Genomic DNA, 13,131 nt, shown 5'->3' on the forward strand with positions numbered 1-13,131 from the left:
AAAAGTTATCCTGATTTTTAAAGTCTACTTTTGTAGGTGCAAAAAAACCCAAGTCATAAAATGTCTTATTTAGGCAAGTAAAATTAAGATAATTGAGATGCATAAAGTCTTCGGGACATAACCACATATAACCAAATGCTATAACAGCAATAATGATGCCATATAATGGCATAATAATGCTATAAGAACAGGAACAAACCAATCATCCTTTCACCAGAAGTGATTAACTGGTTTTATTTAACCCAAAGCAAGCTTACTATTCTGGATGTTTTTACTGGCAAGGAATAAGTAAAATTATTTTTAATTCTACGATGCCATAGGAGAAATAAAGATACTCAAAATACTTTGGCGGGTGCTGGGAGAGAGACGAGCACTGTCTTGAAGCCCTTGCAGAACCATCACTGCATCGAAGAGTTCCACTCATTCCGTGAAGTTCTAGAAACCAAGACAAGGACTAAACAATTTGAAATGATATAAGTTCCAGTTCAATTTAGGCACAACTTTCTGTCCATTAGAGTGCTCAAAATGGAACTTAACATTAAATTATGTTCTTATTCAGATTACATAAAAAGTATATGTGTGGTGCTGTCTGAAGGAAGGGTACAACAATCATATAAATATGTGTACAAAACCCTCCAGGTACAATGGTTGCCACAGTGAGGGGCACTGAACAGACGGAGAATTATCCTCTCAGCATACTCTTTTGTTCTGCATGTGTTTTCATGTGTAATAAAATGAGAATAAAAAGAATGCCTCAGTAATTTTTCTAATTCTGATGGTGGTTGGGCACAATCTTGTCGACCAGTTGATAGGATTGCTTTGAAAAGAATTCTTGCTCTGGGTGAGGACCTGTTCATGACAAAATTCCAAGTTCCATTCCAATTTAGAGATCTATGAACAGGTTAGAGTGGTGGAGGTAGATGAGGCAGGTGAGCCAGAGACAGTGGGGAGGACTTCATGCACTACATTTCTTTCCAGTTTCCATGAAAGAAGGGGTGTTAGCTTTCCAGGTGTGCACCAATGCAGAATCAGTGATGGTTACCAGAAGCAGAGGGATGCTTGCAACATAGTCTTGATTTTTCTCCTTATACTTTTCTGCTTGTATATTTAATCTCTTAGCTTCACATCAGCACAGTGGCAGATAGTATCAACAACTATTATCTCTGCCCTGAGGTAGTTATCAACCTGGGAGAGAAACAGGATCAACTCTGGGGAAATACCACCTGGGCTTTGCTCCTAGAGGCTGTAATTGCCTCTTTCAGGAGAGGTATAAAATTCCACTTCCCTCTGCCACAGAAACCAGAGTGAAATTCTCTTCCCTTGCATTCCTCTGGGCTCCACTGAGAATAAGGCTGGCTCTGGACAAGAAGGAAATGAAAGCAGATTGTCCCAGTTACAATGTCTCACTGGATCCTTCCAGCTGCCACTGCCCTAGCCAGTTCTGCTGACCTCCCTCGGGCACTGTGGCCGGTTGACTGCCAACACCATCTTGCTTCCTCTGCTCGTGTTCACTCTGGCCCAACCTGGCCCAGGCTTTGACATATTTAGTATTGATCACTGACTTAGCTATAACCTTTCTTAAGAGGTCACCTCCTCGCTTGCACCTTTAACCCAGTGTCCCCTACACCCCTGGTATGACATATGGTGTGCACAACCCCAGGTCATTGAGGAAGGAAAAATAAGTTCGGTCCTCTTTGATGAAATACCTGATTGCTTTATGCTTTGCATAAAGAGAAGTTTGCTTCAGGTAACACATAACACATGAAAGCTGAGAATGGGATTGCCTTTTTAAAGGGAGAATGTCTGCTCAACCTAATTTGGGGAATGTTTCTCTTATCTCCATTGTTCAGGCTAACTATACAATTTGGGAACCAACCAGATCTTTTCCTTTTTTTTTTTTTTTTTTTTTAGATCTTTTCCTTTATCTTGTTTAGTCACCTGTCTTGCCTCTCAGTTATTTAGAAAGTGCTTAATAGCATCTTCACTAATGAGTAAAGAAACGGTAAATGACATTTTAAAAAAAATAAAAGCTTTTGTTTTGTTTTTACTATTAACTTATCTGGTAAGGATAAAATTTTAATAAGGATTGAATTCGATACCTTCTGCAAATGGTAGACTGGATAATGAGGAATAACTCCTCCACTGAGAACAATTAGAAAAGCTGCTCAAAATATAGAAATAATTTGTTTGAAGGCATTAGGGGAATTAACAACACAGTAAAAAAATTACAGGGTTGGCATCTAGAGAAGAATTAAACCCAAGGAGTGACATCCAGCATTAGGTCTACTATTCCCCCAAGGCACCTGTCTTACTAAAAAAAGTAACTGAAAGATTGAAAAGCTCAGCAGATATTTTAATAGCTTTGTGAGGGAGATCTCTGAGGGGGAGTGCTAGAGAAACACACACACACACACACACACACACACCACTGTGGGTTGGGAAATTCAAGGAGCAGATCCCAGAAATCAGGATGAACTGAAGCTCAGCTTCCAATTATCTTAAGGCCTCTATTGAATTAATCTGATCTGGAATTCCTGGTATCCCTAGCCACCTGCCAAAAGCAAATACAAATCTTCTCTAGCAAAAGATAACATTATATCAGATTTAAATTATTTCTGTAATAATTGATATACAATGTTCTTGTACACAACAAAAAAGAAATAGGTTTATGAGGAGTCAAGTCAGCTGAAACCTAGAGAAACAAAAAACAATAGAATATACCCATAAGGATCAAAATAGTGGAGTTCTTCTTACTCAGAGGTGTTAAAATAACTATGCTGATTATGTTCCAAGAGACGAAAAACAACTCAAAAGAGCATTGGAAACTATAAGGCAGAACTAAATGAAAGTTATAGAATTAAAAAAGTAATAACTTTGGTTATTATTATAAGAATTCAGTATATGCATTTAACCTCATATTAGACACAGCTAACAAGGGAATAAATTAGGAAGAGGTCAGGAAAAAAATATCTAGCATGAGCCTTGAGAGACAAAAGGTAAGAAACCATAGAAGAGGAAGTAAGAGGGATCCCTGGGTGGCGCAGCGGTTTAGCGCCTGCCTTTGGCCCAGGGCGTGATCCTGGAGACCCGGGATCGAATCCCTCGTTGGGCTCCCGGTGCATGGAGCCTGCTTCTCCCTCTGCCTATGTCTCTGCCTCTCTCTCTCTCTCTCTCTCTCTCTCTCTCTCTCTGTGTGACTATCATAAATAAATAAAAATTAAAAAAAAAAGAAGAGGAAGTAAGAGGAAGAGGCAGAAGGGATTAAAATATGTGTAAATAGAGTACCAAGAGAGAAAAGAGAATGGGGATGAAGCAATATTTGAAGAGATAATGCTAAAGAATGTTCCAAAATTGATGAAAGATATGAAGCTACAGATACCATCATCCCAATGAGCCGCAAGCAAGATAAATACAAAGAAAAATTTCCATGTAGATATATCACAGTAGAACTTCTTGGAAACCAAAAACAAAGAGGAAAATACACAAGTGCAGCCAGAGGAAAAGAAGCTTTCAAAAGAATAACACTAAGACTGGTGGCAGAATTCTCAATAGAAACAACAGAATCCAGAAGATAAGAAATATCTTTGAAGTGGTTAAAAAAAAAAAAAAGATTTAGAAACTACTTGATAAAAAGCAACCTTACTAATTCATTCAATCAGTACATATCGTGCATCCATTGTGTGCCAGGGACTCTGTTAGACAATGGGCGTATAGCAATTAAAAGGCACATTGCTTAATTCAAGAAGCTCAATAATGGTACTCAACCCTTTGCTCAACAGCTTTCCACACTTGAGCTACATAACATATTTCCAGCATTAATGGGGGGGGGGGTCCTCACAGAGCAACTTGAAGAAGGTGGGGATTCAAGGGTACACATCAGAACTTGAAGGTGTGTGTCATTTTAAAAGCATCTCCCAAATGATATAATACTCTCCCTTACTCCCCTGCAGGACGTTAGATGTATTGAGAGAGAAGGTGTAAATATTTGCACTGTAATAAAGTAAAGCCATGATCAGTGACCTAACCCAATCATTTAACATTGTGCTATGAGTACAATGATAAATAAATCCTATTTCCTGACTTCAAGATGCTTACAGGTCAATGGGAGAGACAGCCAAGAGAAATCACTAATTACAACACAGGGTTTATTATTCAATATTCTTTGTGAAACAGAATGGTACGAGCATGATCTTTCTCTGTTTCGCTATGTTCTTATAAAGATTAAGTGAGCATATGCAAAACATTTAGTACCATACAGCCCTTGGAATTTTAAGTAACTGTTAGTAAATATTGGCTATTTGATTAAAAGTGCCAGAATTCAACTTTATGTCGAATAAGCAAAAAAGGTGGGATTTTTCTAAAGACACAGGCATATACCAAGAAACTTAAGGACAACAGGGCCACAGGAAAGGATCCAAATGAAATGAAGAAAATTAGTAGAAATGGGCAAAGTACCATCTCTCCTCTTTCTTCTCTACTTTCTGCATTCATTTGGCTATCCTTCTGAAGCCTGGACTTCTCTTTTCCAGTAAAAAGGCCAACTGTGGCCACCCCCTAACTCCTGAATTTATGGTCTGTGGTCCAGCCGTATACAGGGACTGCTGACAGTTTTACAGATGCCAATTCTAAAACTCCCGATTATGACAGACACTCACTTATGATACAATTAGTTTGGGGGGAGAGGTGAGGCCAGTGATACAAACATGATTGGAGGGACGCTCGGGTGGCTCAGTGATTGAGCATCTGCCTTCAGCCCAGGGTGTGATCCTGGAGTCCCCGGATCGAGTCCCACATCGGGCTGCTTCTCCCTCTGCCTGTGCCTCTGCCTTTCTCTATGTCTCTCATGAATAAATAAATAAAATATTTTTAAAAAGAAACATAATTGGATAAAAATAAATAATATAGCCCTTTTCATATTCTTTTCTATGCCTTCAATTAAATACTACATATGGTAAGCTAAGTATATTCTTAATAATTGATGAATGCAGCTCAGTGATGTGAGCTAGTCAAGCTTCCCTTCTTCCAGCATATCTAGAAAGTAAGACTTTGCTTTAGAAGTATGTAACAGATCCTTGGTAACTAGAATTTATAATGGATGGTCATGTGCAAGATTCTTCCAGACGCCCTATAGGCATGAGATGATATGAACAGCGGTCTTGGTCTGTAAAGCTAGGAGGGGGATATGGTATGGCGTGCATGGATGCCTGGACAGAATGGGTGAAATGAGATAAAGAGAGAAGATGGCTAGGCCTATGTTCCCAGTTGCTGTTGACTGAGGGGCAAGGTCTCAACGTGGAAGAAACATATTTCCAAAAGGCTCTGGCTGGTAGAAGTCTGGATGACAGCTGCATGGCTCTGAGTTCCAGCTGAGAGACTACAACACAAGACTGGTGGGAAGTCTATCCACCATAGTTTGTACATTTGCCCTCTGAGGGTTCAGTGTAAACACCTGCAGAGGACAGCTGGGTCCAGTCAAATCATTGTTCAACCAGGGCACCAGTAGCAAGCCAGGATAAGATCCTCAACAAGAAAACTGCACAGAAGAACCTAACTGGGACCCATTTCTTTTCTTTTTTTTTTAAGACTTTATTTATTTATTCATAGAGACACACACAGAGAGAGAGAGAGAGAGAGAGAGGCAGAGACACAGGCAGAGGGAGAAGCGGGCTCCATGCAGGGAGCCCAACATAGGACTCAATCCCGGGTCTCCAGGATCATGCCTCGGGCCACAGGCAGTGCTAAACCGCTGCGCCACTGGGGCTGCCCCTGGGACCCATTTCTCAGGATATGCCACAAATCGAATGGATCCCAGAAATGCCTTGGGGTGTAGAAGGAAGGGATAAAAGAGGTTAAGCTATTTTCTGAGCATGTGAAAACTGAGGCTCATCCTGGGTTTATGGTATTCACGGTGTTCCTCAGTTACACCCTGAGCTGGGCCTGAGATCTTTGACACTAAATAAAAAGAAACAATTTTATGTATGAAACATTTGCAGACAGAGGTTACCCTTTTATATATGTAAAGTAAATCAAGTTTTAAAAAATCATCCTTTTTAAATTGGGTTATTAACTTTTTTGCTCTTGAGTTTTATGAGTTTTATTTTATTTATTTTTTTAAGGATTTTTTATTTATTTTTTCATAGAGAGAGAGAGAGAGAGGCAGAGACACAGGCAGAGGGAGAAGCAGGCTCCATGCAGGGAGCCTGACATAGGCCTTGATCCTGGGTCTCCAGGATTACACCTCGGGCTGCAGGCAGCACTAAACCGCTATGCCACCGGGGCTGCCCAAGTTTTATGAATTTTTTGGAAATTTACCAATTTACCTACTACTTGATGGTATAGATATTTTCTTCCATCTTTAGGTTAACCTTCCATTTCATTGCTTGTTTTCTTTGTGGGGTGGAAAATTTTTAGTTTGATATAATCCTACTTGTCTATTTTTGTTTTTGTTGCCTGTGTTTTTGGTGTCATATCCAAGAAATCACTGCCAAGACCAATGTAATAAAGCTTTTAAAAAATGGGCTAAATACTTGAATAGACATTTCTTCAAAGAAGATATACAAAAGGCCAATAGATTCATGAAAAGATGTTCAACATCATTCATCATCAGGGAAATGCATATCAACATCACAATGAGATACCACCTCATACCTGTCAGAATGGCTGTTATCAAAAACTCCAAAGGATGATAAATGTTGGCAGGGATGTGGAGAAAGGGAACTCTTCTACTCTGCTGGTGGGAATGCAAAATAGTGCTGCCACTCTGGAAAACAGTATGGAGAGTCCTCAAAAAATGAAAAATGGAACTACCATCTAATCTAGCAATCCCACTCCCAGGTATTTATACAAAGAATTTAAATCAGGATTTCAAAGAGTTATTAGCCCTCCAATGCTCACAGTAGTATTATTCACAGTAGTCAAGATGTAGAAATAATCTCAATGCCTGTTGGTAGATGAGTAAAGAAAACATGGCATGTACATACAATGGAATTTTTTAAAGATTTTATTTAAGAAAAAAAAAAAGATTTTATTTTTAGGGGCACCTGGGTGGCTCAGTTAAGCATCTGACTCTTGGTTTCAGCTCAGGTCATGATTTCAGAGTCAAGAAATCAAGCTCTACTTCAGTTTAGCACTCAGTGGGGAGTCTGCTTGAGATTCTCTTTCCCTCTTCCTCTGTGCCTCCCCTTACTCCTTCTATAAAATAAGATAAGATAAATAAAATTAAATTAAATAAATACAATACAATACAATACAATACAATACAATAAAAAACTCAGAGTCAGAGAGTAGAACATTGGTTTCTAGCGGCTACAGGGATTGGGAAATGGGCAGCTTTTAATCAAGGGCCTAAAGTGTCAGTTATGCAAGATGGATAGATTCCTGAGCTCTGCTGTACAACATCATACACGTAAACATTTGTCGAGAGTAGATCTCATGTTGTGTTATAATAAATTTAAAAATGTATATATGATACTTTTTCTTCAATGCATTTTGAAGTTTCTGTTTTCAACAGATTTTGTTAAAATTGGAAGGGAAGATTCTACCCTCAAAGAGGTTATAGTTTTACTGGAGAGACACCGAGGGGAATTTTTTTATGTAGCCAAGTACACTGCTTAAGGAGCAGTGAAACTGACGTCAACTATTCCTCTGGTTGCACTTCACATTTCATGACTCTAATCCATACTGTCACTGAACTTCCCAGCTTCAACTGACATCTTTGTGATGCACATTTTGGGTGAGGCCTAAGGACATTTAGAAATAGCTTAGTGCTGAGCATAAGCTGAATATAGTCCCAGAATTCCTGTGCTAATCAATTATTTATCCCTTACAAATGCTGAGATCAAAAATGAAGAAAAGTTATATATTCGAGCTTGACAGGAGGCTTTGGGAGAGCAGCAGGAACAAAATAGTTTTGAGTCTACAGTGGGTAAAAATGAGCTTCTCAGTTTAGCTTTACTTTATCTAAAACAAGGCAAAGAATTTTCCTTTGCTACCAGGAGTTAAAAATCAATTTATAAATTATAAGCAATATGTAATTTATATGAAACGTTGCAGTCTTTTACCATGACTTACTGGGATTTTCTAATGTAACTATAAATATATTGTGTTATTTCTCACACTTTACCCCTCATTTTTGTTAATATGGAGGTGATAAGATATACTAAATTGCTACTTCAAAAAGCATCTTTTCATCTATAAAATTCTCATCCTTGTACACATACATTTTTAACTAGGCTTTAGTTTTTACAAATACTGTTACATTTATAGGAAAATTGATAAGATAGAACAAAATGTACCTGGACCCATGTACCCAGGTACCTGACACCCTGTTTCAGCAATGATTACCATCTGTGGTATATTTGTTACACGTGATAAGCCAATATTAACACTTGTCTCCTGTTTCTTTTGTCTTTGGTTTTCTTCCAGCCTCTCTGTCTTCAGTGGTGCTGGGCTCTCCCCTTGTGCTCACAGCCTCTGACCACACCCAGCTCTGCCTCTTGCTTTTCACCCCAACAGTATTATGCTCCCAATCTTTTCCGTTTCCATATATACAGCTCCCTTCTTCTCTGAGTGCTATGAAATAATCCCTGATGTGAAATACCATAATTATTAAATCAATCACCTATTTATAGACATTGGTATGATTTTACAAGCAAAGCTTCAGCACTTACCTGGCACATATTTCTTTATGTACTTGGGCTCATATTTCCAAGGGATGGCTTCTTGGAGGGGAATTGATAGGTTCGAGGGTATCGGCTGTACTCTTCTAAACCTTTTAGAATGTTCACAGTAGTGAACATTCTATCTGTCCGCTTTTACTTTTCTATGTTATTAATAAACTATTAAATGCTTGATTTAATCAAAATATATCAGGGGTGCCTGGGTGGCTCAGTCAATAAAGCATCTGTCTTTGGCTCAGGTCATGATCCCAGGGTCCTGGGATCAAGCTCCACATCAGGCTACCTGCTGGGGGGAGGGCTACCTGCTGCTTCTCACTCTGCCCCTCCCCCTACTCATGCTACCTCACTTGTGTGCTCTCTTTTAAATAAAAAAAAAAAATATATATATATATATATATATATATATATTAATGATAATTCCACTCTATAAGAGACTGACTCATTTTTAGAGCCATCTTCCTTTGGCCCTATTCACTTTTCCATTGTCTACCCACAGGTTATAGCTTCCCCCCGCCCCTCCACTGGAATTCTACTATTCTTAAGTCTGGGACCTATCTGACTAGACCCATGTTTCCTCTAAAATACAGTCACTTTCCATTGCTGCCTTTCCATGTGGTCAGAGTTAAGTTCTATATAGAGGTTCCTGTCATCTAACATTTAAATCTGAACACTTTAATCTCCGACAAAGGAGGGAAAGGATGTATCTGAGGCTCTGCTTTCAACAGAATGAGGCTTCTATCAGTGAGCAGACGGTTCAATCCTCTTTCTTTTTCTTGTGCTGGTTTTGCATTTCATTTTAGGAAAACATGACTCATTTTTTCTGTGTGGTCTGGTGGTTTGTGGTCTCCTCGCCCTCCGACCAACCTCCAGCACCCTTCCTCCGTCCCTACTTTCCCGAATGCTTCCCGCCATCTTCCCCACTGGTGCGTGTGTCTCCACAGTAGAGGGACATGTTCTGAAGACAGCGCCAGTTCACCTCTGTGTTTTAATATATGTGGTTCTTTAATATATGTGAAAACAGAGTGTAGCCTCTTATTTCCTGGCTCATACCCTAAGTTTTATTTCCCTGATTTTCAGTGGTGTTTATAAGATCATTTTCCAGATCCATCTATTCAAAGTTCATTTTGTTTGGTACCCAGGCTCTGTACGTGGCCATACCAACTGTTGCAGCAATATGGGTTTGTTTAGACCTGTTGTATCATCACCCCCAGAATTACTGAGACCAGTACTACCTCAGTTCTTGCTCCTGTATTACTGACTCTGGCCCAGTGCTCGCTTCGGCAGCACATATACTGACTCTGGCCTGGACTTAAACCTGTTCCCCTCCTGCCTTCTCTCACTTCCTCACACAAAGCTTCACAACCATTAGTGACACATTCTAGCTTCCTTCTGGGCTTTTCAGCAATCGTGATTACCGAAAAATATACCTAAAGTTGAGTAGAAGGGCAATGGGCTCTGCATTTAAAGTCATCAACTGTAAGACTATCATGGCATTGTGAGGGATTTCCTTTTTCTGTTAGCCACTCCTCTTCTGTAATTAAAATGGCTTTTTTTAAAAAAAGATTTTATTTATTTATTTTAGAGGCATGGGAAGAGAGAGAGAGAGAGCAGAAGGAGGAGCAGAGGGAAAGGGACAAGCTCAGAGCCTGACATGGAGCTCAAGCCCACAGCCCTGAGATCATGACCAGAGCTGAAGTCAAGAGTTGGATGCTTTACCAACTGAACCATCCAGGTGACCCTGGTTTCTATATTTTCATAGAACAAAAGTAAATGTTTAGTTGTGAGGCACGTCCTTTGTTACATAATTTTTGTACATATTCCTAGGCATCTGTGCACATATTTTGAAATGTAATTATTAAATAATGATTCTGTTAAAATGAAATGGGAAACCTAGTCAAAGCAACCATTATAAGGAATTTTAGCCCTAAACCAGTGGTCAGTGTGCTATGATCTGAGGCTCCTGCAATCGCCGGACATTTCAGGGGTTCATGAGATCAACACTGTGTTCATAAAAATACTAAGATGTTATCTTCCTTTCTCTTTGTGTTGGCATTTGCACTGTGCCGACATCACAACAGACTGAATTCAGAAGCAGATAGGAGATTCTAGCTGTCATCTGATTAACCATTAAAGAGATTTGCAAAAAATGCAAAATGATGCTATTCTTTTCTCCAATTTTTTATTTAATTTAATTTTTAAAGATTTTATTTTTGTTAAATAATCTCAACACCCAGCATGGGGCTCAAACTCACAACCAGTCCCAGGACCTGGGTTGCATGCTCTACCAACTGAGCTAGCTGGGTGCCTCTCACTAATTTTTGATTTAACAAAATACTTTTTTAAATAAAATGTGTTGGGGACACCTGGGTGGCTCAATGGTTGAGCATTTGCCTTCGGCTGAGGGCATGATCCCAGGTCCTGGGACTGAGTCCCACATTGGGCTTCCTGCATGGAGCCTGCTTCTCCCTCTGCCTGTGACTCTGCCTCTCTCTGTGTTTCTCATGAATAAATAAATAAAATCTTAAAAATGTATATATTACATAAAATATATTGACATGTAACAGGTTAAATAAATAAATATATATATTTAATTTTCTCAACTTATAGTACAGCAATTACCATTAGATATATCCCATATAAATAGAAGTTTTTTTGGGATCCTTAATAATTTTTAAGAGTACAAAGTGTTCCTGAGCCCCAAAATTCTGAGAGCTGCGGCCCAAAAATGATTATTCTAATTCAGTCTGGATAGTTTTCTTGAATTTCCTTTGACTTTTTTTTTTACCTAAAAAGATGAGAGAATTCTATCTACTATTTCCATCTTCACCTACATAACAGATTTTATTATAACAACGCTTTTAATATATATCTATATAAATATAGATTCTATAATTTCTATATAATATTTCATTCTATAAATGAAAAGGAAAATAAGAGAGGGCATTGGAAATCCTATTCTCTAAGACCCAAAAGAGATATACAGATGGGTAAAAAAGCAGTCTCTGAGAAATAAAAATTTCTTCTGGAATGAACTGAGGTCTGTGTAATTAATTGTCTGTAAAAATAATAAAACATTGGGGGACCTGGGTGGCTCAGTGGTTGAGTTGGCTTGGGTCCTGATCCCAGGGTCTTGAGATCAAGTCCCATATCAGGCTCACTGTTGGGAGCCTGCTTCTCCCTCTGCCTATGTCTCTGCCTCTCTGTGTGTCTCTCATAAATAAATAAATAAAATCTTTAAAATAGTAAGTTTGTAAATAAAGAAGATAATGTTGTCCTAGTCCATTCCCAACATCCACTTCTCTAAAAGTCTTATCTCATAGTCTTTTTCAACAGCTTTCCTGAAAAACTCACATGCATACAGTTTACCTATTAAAGTGTATAGTTGAATGGCTCTTAGCTTATTCAATAGTTGTGCCTTCATTATACCATCAATTTTAGAACATTTTCATTATTTCAAAAAGAAACCCAGTACTCATTAGCCATTATTCACCAACACTCCCCCACACCCTCCAACACTAGGCAACCAATAACCTGATCTTTTTATTTTATTTTATTTTATTTATTCATGAGAGACACACGGAGAGAGAGGCAGAGACACGGGCAGAGGGAGAAGCAGGCTCCATGCAGGGAGCCCGATGCGGGACTCGATCCTAGGACTCCAGGATCACGCCCTGAGCCAAAGGCAGGCGCTCAACCACTGAGCCACCCAGGTGCTCCATCTAAAGCTAATTTTTACACCTACACCCTCCATCTTCTCTAGGTCCTGACTCCATCAAGTAGTCTTCCTCTTTCTTTAACCAGTAGGTTTCCTAGTTCTTTCCTGCCAGCATTTAAAATGCCCCAGGCTTTGCCTTCTTAAAAGACTCTTCCTTGATTTTTCTTGTTACTAAGTTATCTCCTTCCCTCACAACCATGTTTCTTTGAAGAACTGTTTGTATTCATGCTCTTTCCTATTTCTCATTAATGTGCTGATTCACTACACTATGGTCATCAGAGTAACGTGCACCACAGTTGTGCCTCGGTTTCCTCATCTGTAAAATGGGGATAATAGTATCTACTTCATAGGACTGTGGGATTAAGTTAATTATTATATGCAAAGCACTAAGGACACATACTAACCACTCTTAGTGTTAACTGTAATTACTATTATTATAATACTTATTTCTTAATTACATAGATTCTTGCAAACTTACTGTGATTCCTGGTTTTCAGAATTAACCATGAATCCCATGTACAGCCAGCCACAGACTTTTAACCCACAACTGGACAAAAAACCCTACGTGCTCAGTAACTGCTTTGTTTATAATTAAAAAAAAAAAAGGTACATAATGCTAGTCTTGCCTAATAAAAACGAATTGTAGTTTATGAGAGAAGACAAAAAAAATCACCAGCGGTCTCCGGGTCTCCTAGGAGACGGGGTCTGACGTCACCTGAGCGAGGGACGCCCGTCAGC

General features: G+C 39.0%; 1 long non-coding RNA gene across 1 annotated transcript; it reads right to left on the bottom strand.

The window, feature by feature from the left end:
* Nucleotides 1-208: 208 nt before the first annotated feature.
* On the bottom strand, nucleotides 209-13,118 carry LOC144284701 (uncharacterized). The gene is made up of 4 exons (XR_013353148.1): nucleotides 12,872-13,118; nucleotides 8,670-8,770; nucleotides 6,649-6,760; nucleotides 209-435 (listed from the first exon to the last, which is right to left on the bottom strand). It is a non-coding gene; the product is annotated as an uncharacterized LOC144284701 (long non-coding RNA).
* Nucleotides 13,119-13,131: the final 13 nt, after the last annotated feature.

Source organism: Canis aureus, chromosome 15 (assembly GCF_053574225.1).
Source record: "Canis aureus isolate CA01 chromosome 15, VMU_Caureus_v.1.0, whole genome shotgun sequence".
Lineage (NCBI taxonomy): Eukaryota > Metazoa > Chordata > Mammalia > Carnivora > Canidae > Canis > Canis aureus.